Source organism: Megascapheus bottae, chromosome 4 (assembly GCF_031878675.1).
Source record: "Megascapheus bottae isolate mThoBot1 chromosome 4, mThoBot2.hap1, whole genome shotgun sequence".
Taxonomy (NCBI): domain Eukaryota; kingdom Metazoa; phylum Chordata; class Mammalia; order Rodentia; family Geomyidae; genus Megascapheus; species Megascapheus bottae.
Window position 1 is genome coordinate 51,191,542 of NC_143512.1, and position 15,312 is coordinate 51,206,853.

At 40.4% G+C, this 15,312-nt stretch overlaps 1 long non-coding RNA gene across 3 annotated transcripts in view; it reads left to right on the forward strand.

The window, feature by feature from the left end:
- LOC150064447 (uncharacterized) overlaps positions 1 to 6,323 on the forward strand; it is a 63,827-nt gene extending 57,504 nt beyond the window's left edge. For 2 of the 3 annotated variants that reach the window (XR_016535267.1, XR_016535269.1), the window contains 2 exons: positions 2,863 to 2,981; positions 4,902 to 4,990. This is a non-coding gene — a long non-coding RNA (uncharacterized LOC150064447). Of the gene's footprint in view, positions 1 to 2,862; positions 2,982 to 4,901; positions 4,991 to 5,913 lie in introns of those variants that run through there. The other variant, XR_016535268.1, reaches the window with a different exon arrangement.
- Positions 6,324 to 15,312: the final 8,989 nt, after the last annotated feature.

Genomic DNA, 15,312 nt, shown 5'->3' on the forward strand with positions numbered 1-15,312 from the left:
AAGGGCAGTTTCTTTTCTTTCTCAGGTCTCTTGATGACTAAAAGTGAGAAGCATGTCACCATGTAAAAGCTAAAAGGCAGTTGAACACAAAGAAAAAGAAAATAACAGAGCCACTAAACCACCACTTGAAAGGACACACATTCAAAACTCGTAGACTGTGGAAGTCTAGCTTTTGACCTTTTACTTCATAAAAGCTATTAGTGAGAGGTCACACTCAAATGTTTAAGCTTTAAATTTCATTGTTTAGGCCACTGCTGACCTTAAAGTACTACCTTTCTTTACAACTTTCTTTACCCACAATTTTCTAGGATATTTATGGAGAGTGGGCAGGAGCACATATTCCTATAGGTAAAAAATTATCACAGTCTATTAACTCCTTTAGAGAAACCCCCCCAGCAATTGTATAAAGTTGTTCCAATATCTATTCTCCCTTTGTCCTTAGAGTCCAACTTTTAGAGAAGCCTTAACACCATTAAAGCTAGAGACTCAGGAGGCAAACACAGGAGGATCATCATTTGAAACAAGTCCAGTGCAAAAGCCTGTGACCCTATCTGAAAAACAAACAAACAAACAAACAATAACAACAATGCCTAAAAGCAAAAGGATGACGGTTATGGTTCAAGGAAGAGGGCACTAGCTCTAGCAAGCATAAGCCCCTGGGTTCCATTCCCAGGAAAGGGTTGGGGGAGGGGAGGGAGAGAGAGAGAGAGAGAGAGAGAGAGAGAGAGAGAGAGAGAGAGAGAGAGAGAGAGAGAGAGAGAGAGAGAGAGAGAGAGAGAAAGTTCTACAACATTTTGCTAAGGACAGGAGTACTTGGCTTCTCAGATACTTAAAATGCCAAGCAGTACTCTGACTTCCAACGTTCTCCACATTCCTGTTTCCACTCTATTGTCCTCATGACAGTGGGTCTCTGGAGGAGATGGGAGACTGAAGCTTCCTTCCACAGAAAGTCTAGTATTGGAACTGACCCCAAGCATACCTTTTAGTTCTTTTTTTTTTTTTTTTTTTTTTTGCCAGTCCTGGGCTTGAGCTCAGGGCCTGAGCACTGTCCTTGGACTTTCTCAAGGCTAGAGCTCTACCACTTGAGCCTCAGCACCACTTCCGGCTTTTTTCTATGTATGTGGTACTGAGGAATTGAACCCCGGTCTTCATGCATGCTAGGCAAGCACTTTAACCACTAGGCCAAACTCCCGGTCCCCTTTTAGTTCTTTATCAAGAAAAATGCAGCCAATTTTAGTGGCCCCAATTCAATGACTATTGAAATGAGCAATTTGTTATTGTATAAATGAAATTAAAAAAGAGAAGTACCAATTTATGAATGCTAAAACATAACCAAGGCTAAACAAAAGACATAACCATCCAGGTTGGCATGGAGGAACACAATTCAGCCACCCCTCACCCATCTATCTCATGCTGAGCCAAAGAAAACACCCCTTGTGGGGTTCCTATTTTTGAGAAATAGACTGCCTAGGGGGAATGTGTGTGTGTGTGTGTGTGTGTGTGTGTGTGTGTGTGTGTGTGTGTGTGTGTGTTCTACTTGGTCTCCTTTTTCAATGGCTAGCCTGCACATATGTGTGCATGTTCTCAGTTCTCTAAGGAGTTCTTTGTGTTGTGAGTAACCAGAGAGAGAAAGGGGGAAAAAAGGAAAATACATAGTTCCTTTTCTTTTTTTTTTTAATTTTTTATTGTAATTAATAAAAGGGTTACATGATATTTGCCAGATAGAAGGTGCATTAATTCACACACGTTGATACCCTTTCACATGTCTTGGTACCCATTACCCTCCCCCCCAACCCCCAGTTCCTTTTCTTTTGAGGTACTGGAGTTTGAACACAGAGCTTGAGCTTGCTACACAACTGTTCTACTATTTGAGCCATACTCCAACTCTAAAATGCATTCCTAAACTAGATAAATAAGATTTTTAATGAATGTGAATTAAAGTTCACTGGAAACTGTACCCACCACCATAGCAACTAAACAAGTGGCTCTAAGAGAAAAAAAAATTCCAATGTCTATAGGGCCTACACTAAAGGTCAGTGACAATCCCTGGAATTCTGGTTGCTTTGCAGTTCTTTTCCTTCCCCAACTTTCTCTGTGCCTCCCTTTTTCTCTCAGGCTGTACTGCCATGTGGTACCCAGAGAGAAAGACATTATAGCGTCTGTTTAGAGACAGGCCCAAGTATAAATCCTGGCTCTCCCACTTACAAGCTGTGTAATACAAATTGCTTAACCTTTCTGAATTTCAGTGTTCATCTGTGACACAAGGAAAATACAATCTAACATGCATATTTTGGAGAGAACTGTGAAGAAGTGCATAAATGCAAGCCTGTAGGGTCAAATTGCCTGGATTTTCAAGTTTCCAGCTAGATGGCCTTAATACAAATAACTGATTTATAAGTGTCCTATATCTGAGTTCCTTCATTTGTTAAAAAAAATTATTCCTATGGATAGAAATTACAATGCCTTATTTAGTCTTTTTTTTTTTTTAGAGGTGTGCTCATTGGTCCATTCCTTGCAACTTACCGGTATGCAGGAAATGCTTAGTCAGTGCTAGCTGCAGTTGTTATTAGGCAGTACATGTAAAGCACCTAGGGTTTATGACGAAGGCATGTCCGGTAATATTTGCCCCCACTACTTTGGAAGCTAGGGCCAATCCTATTTTGGTAATTCACTAATTTTTTAAGCTAAATACACAAATCTGTAATTTATTGAAGGAGAACATTCTATAGCTAAGTATAAGCTCTTAAGAATATACTTATGTCTAGTCCTATTCCTAGGCAATTTGAAAGCGGGACATTTTCTCTGATGAGTCTGTCAATCACATGAAGACTGGTTTTCTAATTAAATGAGTTTTATTCACAGAAAACAACACTACTTCTGCCAACTGCATTGTACTTACTGCAATTACCCACCATCTGAACTTGTATTTTGAAGATTTCTGAGGAATCATCAGACACGGGCAATTGTTCCAAAGCACACAGGTAGCATTTTCTTACATGGTCAGGGTGACTTTTTCAGTAACATCTTAAAGCTTATGCCACTAATTACTTCCTGTAGGAGGTTCAAATGATTTTCTCTTTCTTTTCTTTCTTTTTCATTTTTTTTTTGCAAAAGCTCTCAGACAGATGTTTTGCATATGAGTGAAGTACAAACACCAACACCTCCTGACTTTAGAATTTCTTTATTATGAAAGCTTTAGGTGAAGTCACCCATTTGCAGCAAATGACAATTCCTCTTCACACCACCTCTACTGAGCAATTGACATGTTTATTTTGACAATAATTGCAAAGCTCATTCTGATTTCCAAAACAGTCAAGGGTGAAAAGCAGGAGTTTTAGAGTGGAAGAAACAGTATTTCAATACTTTCTGAAATACATTTCACCAAAAGCAACAAAGGCTGGCTATGGAGAAGATTTGGACATTGTCATTATAACTCTATTTGGCTTCATATTTTAGAAGCTAAGTTGCAGTAGGGGTCAGAGATTTGAAATGAGAAGTCTTGGCTTTTCTCCATTGCAAATATCACATCAAGATGACTTATCATTCCACATTAATCATCATTTGAAATACACACTCGTGCCAAGCACCGTGCTATCTCTTTTTAATCTTTATGTTTAAAAATCTTGTAAGATTGATAGTTTTATCCATTTTATAGATTTAAGAAAAAGTGAGGGGAGGTTTCTGAGATAATTGTTCTAGCAGAATCATCTGTGTGGAAGATTGTGAATTTCAGTTAGACTGTCAATCCACCACACATGTGCTCTTTTAGTAACACACAGCAAGTTTCTTCAGTTATGCCTTGTTAAGTGCAATGACTTCAAGGAACTATTGGGCTCTCTCTCACACATACACATATCAATTCATTAGAGAATTTTCTTTCATTGACATTGACTTGGAAAAAGGTCATATTGAACTAGTGGGAAGTGCGAATTTTCTTTCTTCTTTCCTTTTTTTTTTTTTTTGAGACAGAATCTGGAGACCCAGCCTGGTCTCAAACTACAGATCCTTCTGCCTCACCTTTCCAAATTGGGTGAGGGGGGGGTGCTGGCTGTATTTCATCTCAAAACAACCCCTTGAATGATGGCAGAGATGGCATTATCAATCTTTTACAGATAAGGAAAATAAGACTAAAAAATTAACTGTCTTGCCTATGGTCATAGAGCTATTTAGTGACAAACCTACACTTCCTTTTACTTCAGGGTGACCTAACAAATGCTTCCTAAATTACCAGATAATTATTGGGTAAGAATAATATGCATTCTTATATTAATTATTCACATATAAGGGATTGCCTGAAGTGCTGCAAGATGTATTTCAACATTCCCCTTATAATCTCATTTACATTATTCTTCTGCACTACTTCTCCAGACACAGTTTGCTAAATGAGGGAAAATTTCTGCCCAGACCCCAATCAAGTTATTATAAATTCCAAATTAATAGAGTCTAAATAAATAAGAGCTTATTACAGAGCTAAAAGCTGATAATGTTATTTGTTTCTGATATCTTTTTTCATTTGCTTCAGCTCTGGTTTGAGCATTTTATCTGCTGCTTTTTTTGTGTTTGCTCATTAGAAAAACAGGGCAAGAGACAAATGCAAAGAAAGAAATACTTGTATGTGAATAAAATTAATAAATGGAAATTATAGTAATGAATGGCAAGGCATCTTTGAGGCAATACATTATAATGTTTAGAAACAGCAATCTGTAGTAATGAAATAAGTAATATTTACTTCTCCTGGGTATGTGTTGTATTTATCAGTTTATGCTATACTTGTGTTTTTTAATTACCCTATTTGTTAAATTATTTAAACTTACAAGGCAACTTCTGACTTATTTATTGTAAGGCAACTTTCCGAAATGTGAGTCATGAAAATAACTCACTTTTTCCATCTGCATTTTTAGGGTCAAGATATCCTAAATGTGATATCCTTAGGATGAAATTGCTTAAAGTAGTTCACTTTGAGGGACAGGAAACCCAGCTTGAACTCTAAAGATAGTGACGCCTCTCTATAAAATAAACTGTATATAAAAAATCATCCAGGTGGAAATTTGGTTTTCCTGGCAGTGGATCTTCTCATGCTTTTAAAAGCATCCTAAGGGATGAAATAGGCCCATAGTATGAAAGGCTCAGTGCTAGAGATATTTCTTCCACGATTAAAAAATAATGAATTTTTTGTTTGCCAGGTACAAGGAATAAACACTCTTGGATTCTCTCTGTTCTGTGCTTCTCCCTCTAATCTACAAACACTCCACAAAGGCTTGTCTGTTCCTCCTTGCATCCCTGGCATTTCTCATTCAGATGTCCTTCCTGTTTGCTATTCTATTTCTTAAATCCATTTGGTGCCTTGTTTTCCTGTATGGGCTTCTAAGCGTGTTTGTTTTCAGGTCTGTCTCTCACCTTTTCTCCTCCCCTATTTTTTGAGTTGTTTCTTTCTGCAAGACAATCTCTGTCTCACTCCTTTTGCCTGTCACCCCCTGTCTATTATGTACCTCGGATTATTCATCATCTTGCTTCTATTTATTTCCTTCCTCCTAGCTCTTATTTCTTTATCTCTAACCCCTGATTTCCTCTCCATCATTCTCCAGTTCCCATCTCGATGCCCTTTGACCAAACATCCTCTCCCTACCCCTGCTTATAACAACCGAAGAAATACACTTGCCAGATGGGGGTACAGAGAACAGACATCAAGAATGGAGCAGAGGTGCAGACAGAGGGGGAGTCTGGGAGGGCCATTTACTCAGCAAATAACTTCCCCATCTCCTTCATGGTCTTCTCCAACTGCTTCTGTCCTGGGAAGGCAAAGAGGTGACACAAAGGGAGGAAGGAGGAGGAAATAAAGGTGAGAGCTTGGCGACAGTGACTGGGAAAACGTTCTTTAAATATCACCCAGTGAGGTTGTGTCTTGTCTCTCAGCAACTCTGCAGAACAGACTCCTCAAAGACTGGAGCAACTCAGAACAGCCTCCTGAAACTTGGCGTCCAGGCTCCCTTGAATCCAAAACACAAGGGAAGTGTAATCAGAACAGTCTCCTCTTGACCTGAAATCACTCCATGAATCCAGAGGAAGGCTGCATCCCAGGAGCATCCTGCTTGCTGTTCTCGTGACTTGCCACTCCCAACCTCACCCTTGTGGCAGCTTTCATTAAAAAAAAAATTCTAAACATGTTTATAAATATATCACACTTTTTAAACTGTCTTGCTGCCACTTCAGCTAAAACAGCAGAGAAAAAAAAATCCATGACAGTTAACAGTGTGGACATTTGGCTTCTCTTTCAATCCTTTCAAAAAAAAAAAAGAAGAAAACAGTATAGTAAGTTTTGTAAAAGCCAGACAAATAAGAAAACTATTTTACTACCAGGTGTCAACAGGAAGGCCAAGGAGAGGAACAAAGAACAAGAGACTACTCTGCCTTCCACCCCTTCCACAAGTGGGGAGGGGCAGGCTGTACGCCCAGTGGCTTCGGAAGCATTATTTAGGGGCAGCAGACACAGAAGAGCCCTTTCCTGTCTCTTGGAGTGCCGCTGAGGAAGAATGATGACATAGCTGACTCCATTTTTCCCTTTTCAGGCAGGTGTGGGTTTGTTGATTTTGAAACTCAGTCACCAGAAAAACACGTCACATTTCAAACTCTTCAAAATAATAATAAACCTGGGCTTTCTTGCAAGTGTTTTGCTTTGACTAAAGCAGGCGCTCTCTCTCTCTCTCTCTCTCTGTCTCTCTCTCTCTCTCTCTCTCTCTCTCTTTCTCTCTCCCATTCCTTCTCTCTGATTACCATTAAGAAAAGAAAAAAAAAACAAAGGAAAAGTACCCCAATTTGCAACACTGTTTTTTCTAGGCTCCTCAATAAAGTCAGTGCCCCTCCCCTCCCATCCCTGCTGCTCTTTAGACAAAAGAGAGCAGAGCTGGATCTCAGGCCCTGTGGGATGAATGACAACAAAGACCCAGGCCAGAAGCCTTTGTCTCACTTGGCACAAATTGGGGCTGGGGTTGTGAATAAGGGGGTACTCGGTGGCACAGTCCTTCCCCCAAGGCAGCTTTCAGGTCTGAGTTTGGCCTCTTGGAGCTCCTATTAAGTGGGGGATTTCTTGGTCCTGGAGATTTTAAAAAATATTTTAACACCATCTGCAAATTTTTGTTTTTATTTCCTGGCTTCTAAAAGATAACAAAGGGTGAGCTAAGAATACGGAGAGTTAGGAAGAAATCCTATCCTCACAAAATAGAAAAATGAAATACTGACCAATTGTAGTTAGTGCTCTTTTTTTTTTCTTTATCCTCCAGAGGAAGTTTAAAAGAAACAAGAAAGAGGAAATAAGCACAAACAATAATAAAACAAAATTCACAGCCAGATGAGGAGGTGTAGTTACCACAGTTTTTCTGGTTCTGTTTGTTGATGCAGCCTTGGATCATTATCACTGCCTGGCCTCTGGGCAGGGCTCTCCCCCATTTCTCACTGGCCTCCTCTCCAGTTGGCAATGGGTTGGGCTTGAGCAGCTCCACAAAGTGCTAGCCCCTGCATCTAAGCCAGGACAGGTCTTCTCTACTCTTGGTAGTGTTCCAGCTTCTCTAGTCTGCTGTGGAGTGGGGTAATTTATCTAGCTCTTTGCCTTCTACAGGAAGGGAACTAAACTGCGACAGTGGTGAAACCATGAAACTCTGTTATTTAGTCACACACATATCCCATACAAGGGGATGTGGAGATTCCACTCTTACTCCATTTTCTGAACCTTCTGTTGAGGAGTATGACTTCAGTAGATGCATTAATTTTATTTTCTCTTGTTTTGTGGGTGTTCTACAGAGTACTCAAATTCGATTAATAGTGAGAGTCAAACAAATGACGAAAGAGAACTTCTCAAATAGGCTAAGTGGTGGCTTGGATTTTAGAAACTTCTGCTTGTCCGTTTCCCCTGTACAAGTCTCTCAAACCTCTTCTTCCTGTTCCCCTGAAGAAACTGGGATCTGATTTGTCTCTCTTCATTAACAACAACCAAAACAACAACAACACTTCTCTCTCTCTCTCTGTTATTGGTTTTAGAGCTGGAGATTGAAGGAGGACCTTGCAAATACTAGGCAAGCACTCTACCATTGAGCCACACCTCTTTCCTTTCTGACTGAGGGTTGAGGGGGTGGAGTACTAGAATATATGCCAGCACTAATAATATTGGCTGTTCGGGAGCAAATCCCACTCGTTACTGTATTGCCATGATGTAATAACTAAAGTGAGAGCTAAGTATTTTTGAGAGCTTGAGATGAAAAGTAATTGAGAGAATAATTGTTGGGATTAGGTTGTCATAGCATTTTCTAAATAATATCAGAACATATCAGGATTAGTGAACATCTTGTGTGCTCTTAATTTTCTAGGCAGTATTCATAACAAACCAAGATATTCACGATACTAGCCTTACCCTCCAGGGTTTACGCCTGGGTTAATCATCTTTGACTGCCATAGCTCTCCTGCCCCCTCCAGCTTCTCATAGCAGTCTTCTAAATTAGGGAAACAGATAGGATGAACAGATGAGAAAAACAAGGAGGATCAAAGAGTGAAAGGACCCACCAGGTGGTCTGGGAACACAGAGCCTAGGTCTTTGGCCAGTGTTCTTTTTTAGTTCAGCTGGCTGCCAGCTCTTAGTACACATCCAAATCTCACTAAAACATGCTGGTTTCATTTACAGGTTAGGCTAGTTTTCAGTGTCTTGTTTGAACATTCTGTTTTGGATTTTTATTTCCAGTTTTTCTCGTTGGGTAAGACTGGGTTAGATAAGTTGGATCCAAGGTGAGATTTCTCACCTACCCTAGCTGACTACAAAGGCTTCCCCACAGGTGGGGCTCAAAAAGGAAATGGTAAGAGTGAGCTTAGAAGTGCCAGGTGAGAGATGGAACCAAACTGTTTTTACATAGAACAGACTGGCAGTTTCTTGAAAAAGAAAGTGAAGAAAAACAAAACAAAAATATATTTTCCTTTCTAATAATTAACTACCCCTGCAGAAGCCTAAGCAGAAAGAATGAACCTTTCTGTCATCTCAACATTAGAGAAAGGCCACATTGATGGCTTTGGTCCATTTTTTCCCTGGCTATCTAATGCAAACACTATATTGGTCCATATCTGTATAAATGAACTCACAAACACAATGTATGTCATCATATTCTAATCATTAATACCAGTTCTTCCTTTTATAATGCAGGTATTTTTCATGTCAAACCATGCAGAATGCAACCTAGTCTTTAAGAGAAAATCATGCTTTAAAATAGGCAATTCTTTTTTTATTATAATTAATAGAAGGGTTACATTATATTAACCAGACAGAAGGTACATTTCTTTTTTTTTTTTTTTTTTTTTTTTTGCCAGTCCTGGGCTTGAGCTCAGGGCCTGAACACTGTCCTTGGACTTTCTCAAGGCTAGAGGTCTACCACTTGAGCCTCAGCACCACTTCCGGCTTTTTTCTATGTATGTGGTACCGAGGAATCGAACCCGGGTCTTCATGCATGCTAGGCAAGCACTTTAACCACTAGGCCAAACTCCCGGTCCCAGAAGGTACATTTCTTAACAATCATTGCTACCCCTTCTCATGTTTTTGTCCCCATTTCCCTCCCCCACCCCCTTCCCTCGTCTTGTTCCCCCCCCCCCATAAAATAGGCAATTCTTTTGCTGAATCAAATCATATAGAAAGTTATATAATGAATTTTTCCATCCTTTTTCCCAAAGGCAGTTTACTGTCCAGGGGTAGAAGCAGTTTCCCATATATCCATCCAGAAGTGCTGCCACATGGAACCAGAAAAGTATATATATATATACATATATATATATGTATATATATATATGTATATATATATAATTTTGGGGGGAGTCAGTTGTGGAGCTTGAACTCTGGGCCTGGGCACTGTCCCTGAGCATTTAAGTTCAAGGCTAGAGCTCGACCACTTGAGCCACGGAAACACTTCTTTTTCTGTGTATGTGGTACTGGGGAATCGAACACCAGTCTCTCTGCATACTAAGGCAAGCATTCTACCAGTAGGCCAAACTCCCAGCCTTGATATGCCTAATTTTTAAAGTAAGTGTGAAGTATCCTTCACATAATGACATGATTATTTAATTAGTTCTCTATTGTGTGTGTGTGTGTGTGTGTGTGTGTGTGTGTGTGTGTGTGTTTGGAGCTTGAACTCAGGACTTAGGCACTGTCCCTGAGCTGTTTTGATCAAGGCTATCTGTCTACAACTTGAACCACAGCTCCACTGCAGAGTTTTGCTGTTTAACTGAAGATGTTAGTCTCCTGGACTTTCCTGTCTGGGCTGGTTTTGAAACAACCTTCAGACCTCAGTTTCCTGAGTAGCTAGGATAATAGGCATGAGCCACAGGCACTCAGTTAGATATTTGTACTATTTAAACCTAAAAAAATATTTATTTTTCAGTTGTGGGGCTTGAACTCTGGGCCTGTGCACTGTCCCTGAGCTCTTCTGTTCAAGGCTACCTCCCTACCCCTGAAGCTACAGAGCCACTCCTGGTTTTCTGGTGGTTAATTGGAGATAAAAGTCTCAAGGATTTTAGTGTATGGGCTGGCTTTGAACCAGGATCCTCAGATCTCAGCCTCCTGAGTAGGATTACAGGCGTGAGCCATCTCACCTGGCTTACTTAAATTTTTATGCTAGAACAAACTAGGATACATTTTTTCTACATCTGTCTCTGAAAACATGTATCTCAGAGACAAAATAAACAGCATGTCCTCAGTGACCAATTTCCTGTAGCAGAATGAAGCATCTTTATTTCTTCCTACTTTCATGAGAGTCTTAGCATAAGCATTTTTTAAATTTACCTTTTTTTTAAATTTAGTTTTATGGTCAGGGTGATGTGCAGAGGGGTTACAATGGCATAGCTAAGGTAGTAAGTAGATTTCTCATTGGACTTTGTTACCCTCCCAAGCTTTTCACCCACTTTTCCTCCCCCACATCAAGTGGTAGAATTCATTTCCAACTTACTGTCTTGTGTGTATCGCTGTTACAAATTGACCTTTCTTGTTTTTGAGAAAAGTCTTAAAAGTTTTGGCAGATGCTACCTTGCTTAAATATTAATTTGTTTTATTATTAAGGATTTTATTTTATATGATTCCTTGCCCTGATTTGTCTGTTTATGACTTTGACTTGGGTCTCTGTTAGAATGCTTGTCTTTTCTAGTTGTTGTGCACCTCAATATGAAAATGTGCATATCAGAACTCCAGGACTTTGAAAAATGATTAAAAAACATTTTAGTAGTTTTATAATCAATTCAGTAAAGGCCAAGTTAAACTTTACATTTGTTAGAAGAAATTTTTTCTTTTTTATTATCTTCAAATAGTGCTCAAGGGAGCTTCAATTTAACACATCTCCTTATGTACACAATGTATCTTAAAGAGTCACTTCTTCTATCACTCTCCCCTCCCATCTAGCCCATCTCTACCAGCCTTATCAAGTCTCCTTGTATTTACATTGGCTAGCATAACAATAACAATTTTTTTCCTAAAATGTACAGTAGTCATTTCTTAGCCACAATTTCACTTTTCACAGTTCAAATTAGTTGAAAGTTTCTCTAAATAAACAATTCAGGATTGAAAGAATGGCTCAGAAGCATTGCCCTAGCCTAGCAAGCTAGAAGTTCTGGTTTCAAAGTCTAGTACTGGGAAGGAAGGAAGGAAGGAAGGAAGGAAGGAAGGAGGGAAGGAAAGAAGGAAAGAAGAGAGGGAAAGAGGGAGGGAAGGAGGGAGAGAGGGAAAAAAAAAGGGAGAGAGGGGCCAGGAGTTTGGCTTAGTGGTAAAGTGCTTGCCTAGCATGCACCAAGACCTAGGTTCGATTCCTTGGTACCACATACTTAGAAAAGCCAGGAGTGGTGCTGTGGCTCAAGGATAGAGTGCTAGCTTTGAGAAAGCCCAAAGACAGTGCTCAGGCCCTGAGCTCAAGCCCCAGGAATGGCAAAAAAAAGTAGGAAGGTTTCATTTGTCTCATAGTTCAGTTCACAGTAATTTACCCGTGTCACTTTCAAGACCTATGGTGTGGCAGAACAATGTAATAGAAAACTGGTGGAATAAACTCCAGAGAGAGAAGAAGGGGTCAGGGACAAGGGACAAGGCCACTCTTCCAATGGTCATGTCCTTCAACTAGGCCCCTTCTCCCATAACCCGTGAATAGCACATTAAGTTCTACATCCATGAGCCCTCATGCTCCAATCCCATGCCAAGCCTTCAATACACCATCTTTTGAATGCACATTTAAGGCCCAAACTGTATCTGTGGCCCTGTGACTTATCAGAACTGCTATTGTATAATGCAGGCTTATGTTCAAGCCTTACTTTGCTCATAGTCCCTCAAATGCAAGAGAAGCAATGTGAGCCACTTGGATGTGCTGATGAGAAGCTGTAATAGGCTTCCTGTAAGTGAAAGGTGAGTTCTCAACCTGATAAGCAAAACAGTCATGTGCTGAGGTTGCTAAGATCTGCAGTGAGTTATTGTTAGCTCTTGTTGTGCCTAATTGTAAATTAAACTTTATCATAGGTACAAAGGTTAGAGGGACAAAACAGTAAGCTGAGGGGTTGGTACTAGCTACAATTTCATGCATGGACTGAGGGTCTGGAAATATATGCCCCATAGAAGAAGGGAGACAAATGTAAATTGTGTTAAAAAATCTGGTAAAAAGAAGTCATAGGAGAGAATTGCTGTTTTTCTGGTCTTACAAATTTATTTAATATCTCATCCTTATAAGAAACTCTCTGATATCCGATCATAGCAAACATAAGTAATAAGAATGGAATCTATCTCTGTGTGTGTGTGTGTGTGTGTGTGTGTGTGTGTGTGTGTGTGCATGCACACTTGTGCACGTGCACCAGTCCTGGGTTTCAAACTCGAGGTGCGAGCGCTGTCTCTACCACTTAAGTCACAGCTCCACTTCTGGTCTTCTGGTGGTTAATTGGAGATAAGGATCTCACAAACTCTCCTTGCCCAGCTGGCTTTGAACTGCTATCTTCAGATTTCAACCTCCTAACATAGCTAGGATTACAGGGAGGAGGCACTGGCCCCTAACAAAAAAACTAGTATCTTATTATAAAAGACACATTTTTCTACTCATTCTGCCTGATTCCTTCTCACTCCAAATTATTGCAGTTTTCTCACAATACCTTTAAACACAAGTCCATTTACAGAGCCTATTACATCATGACAATCAGAACTGCATTCATTTTCTTCCTCAGACATTTTTCCTACTGGGTGAGTGGCTTCCTTGTTTAAATACGGAATTCACTGATCATAAAATGGATTTCATCCAGACACAAAATGTGAAAAAATGAACTCATGGGAAATGACCCTTGAAATTCACACCACCCTCAAGGCTTGAAAGGATTTTCTATTTCATCAACTTTTGATGAGCCATAATAATAAAACATAAAATACAATCCAAAGATTTGAAAACCAGGAGAAGCATACTTCAGAGTTCTTCCTGAGCTTCGTTTTCTTAACCTAACACATTCTCAGGATTTACAGCTAGTTCGGTTGGCCGTTCCCCAGGATTTGCAGCCCCAAGGCTGAGTGGAGGGTTTCCTTCTCTGTGTTGTCCCCCAGGAAATCACAGCTCTTTGACTGAGCCAAGGATTCCTTCTCCATGTTGCCTCAGGAATCATAGCCCTGGCATTGATTGGACAGTTCCTTTCTGTGTTCCCAGAATGCTCTGCTTGCCTATTGAGCAGCTTTGACCTAACAGGGGAATGTGCCTTCTCTCCCTAGCTTCACCGATCAGGGACTCCGTCGTGTTCACCAGCACTTGCTGGCTCACACAACACTTAACACTTACAGGCCTGTTGGCAATTACCTATTGTGTTGTATTATTGTTAGTATTGTTGGACTCAGCCAAGAAATGTTTGGTTTCCATGTTTGCTCACCTGTTGCAAACACAGCTGACTACCTACCCTACTGCCATCTCTGCCCTTGCTCTCTTTATCCTTGCTGTGGAAGCCATGGTTTTGTTTAATGGCCATGTAATTGAAAAGTGACTCCCATTGGCACACTGGGATGAAACATGATGGGTGAGTGGTCCAGGCAGCTCTGGCAGTCATTCTGTGGGCATGGGGCTCCATCCTAGCCAATGAGGTCTGAGAGTTAGTTATGAGTGGGAACTTTGGCAGAAGGTAGAGAGAGTCATGGAGGAAATGGGGCCACTTTGTATTGATGCCATTGCATGAGATGGGTGGGCATCTCATAGCACGGAGACTTCTCTGGCTTGCTACAGAAACATCCTGGTGTTTTGTTGTTGGCAGAACCCTGCATGCAGACTTTTAGTTTGAGAGACAATCTCTGATGGCATCTTAGCAGCACATCACCACACTTAAGAAAGAGGAGGAGGATCCAGAGAGGATTTAAGAGTACCCTATTAGAGGAAACTTAGTCAAACTGGAAAATTAGAAAAGAAAAAATGAGCGATTTCATCTTGTGGTAGAGAAAAACCTTCGATGACTGTGTTTTTCACATTTATGGAAAGTTTTCCAGATAAGAGGTCACACAACTATATTCGCTCTGACTTCTAAAGATCTAATGGGAAGGGGAAAATGAATTAAAGCTGGAGAGACTGCCAAGATTTAAGGGAGAACTACCTGTAAGAATAACACAATGAGTAGCTGACTAGCATTGAGTATTGGAAGAGTTTATTATTCACTGAAGTAAAGGGAATAACCAAATGAGGACTTGCTGTTTGTAATTTTATGCTAATCATGAGGAGAGAAGTTATAGGAACTCAAGGAGATTGGGAATCAGCCAGAGACCACCAAACATATTCATTAGGTTCGAAGCTACAAAGCTGGAAATACCTGTTTCAGCACAGGCCAAAGTGTCAGTCTGACATTCAGTTTGCAATTTACATTGAACACACACCACACCACATTATCAAAGCTTGGTCACATGCCCGGAACAAGGACATTGCATGAGAAATGTAGCCTCAGGGGTGATGGCTGACTGTTTCTGGGGATACTTATCAGTAAACCTGATGCTAATCTGAATCCACTTTTCCATGGAAGAATGTACAAGTGAGATTTGGGTTTGGTCAGTCCCTCTGACATGCCAGAACTCCAGAATAAGGCTAGGAGTGTGCCTCAAGCAGTAACACCTACCTAGCAGGTGAGGTGTTTGAGTTCAAACCCCAGTACTATCAAAAATTACTCTCCCCCCTCTATTCCCAGGATAGCCACAGGATGCAGGTCACCAAGCAATCAGGTGTGAAGCACCTCAGCTTGGGGTCACTGATTCCTAGATTCAAGATCTAGACAGGAGCAACTCAAACAAATGATATGGCAGGCAGATTTACTTACTGGCTG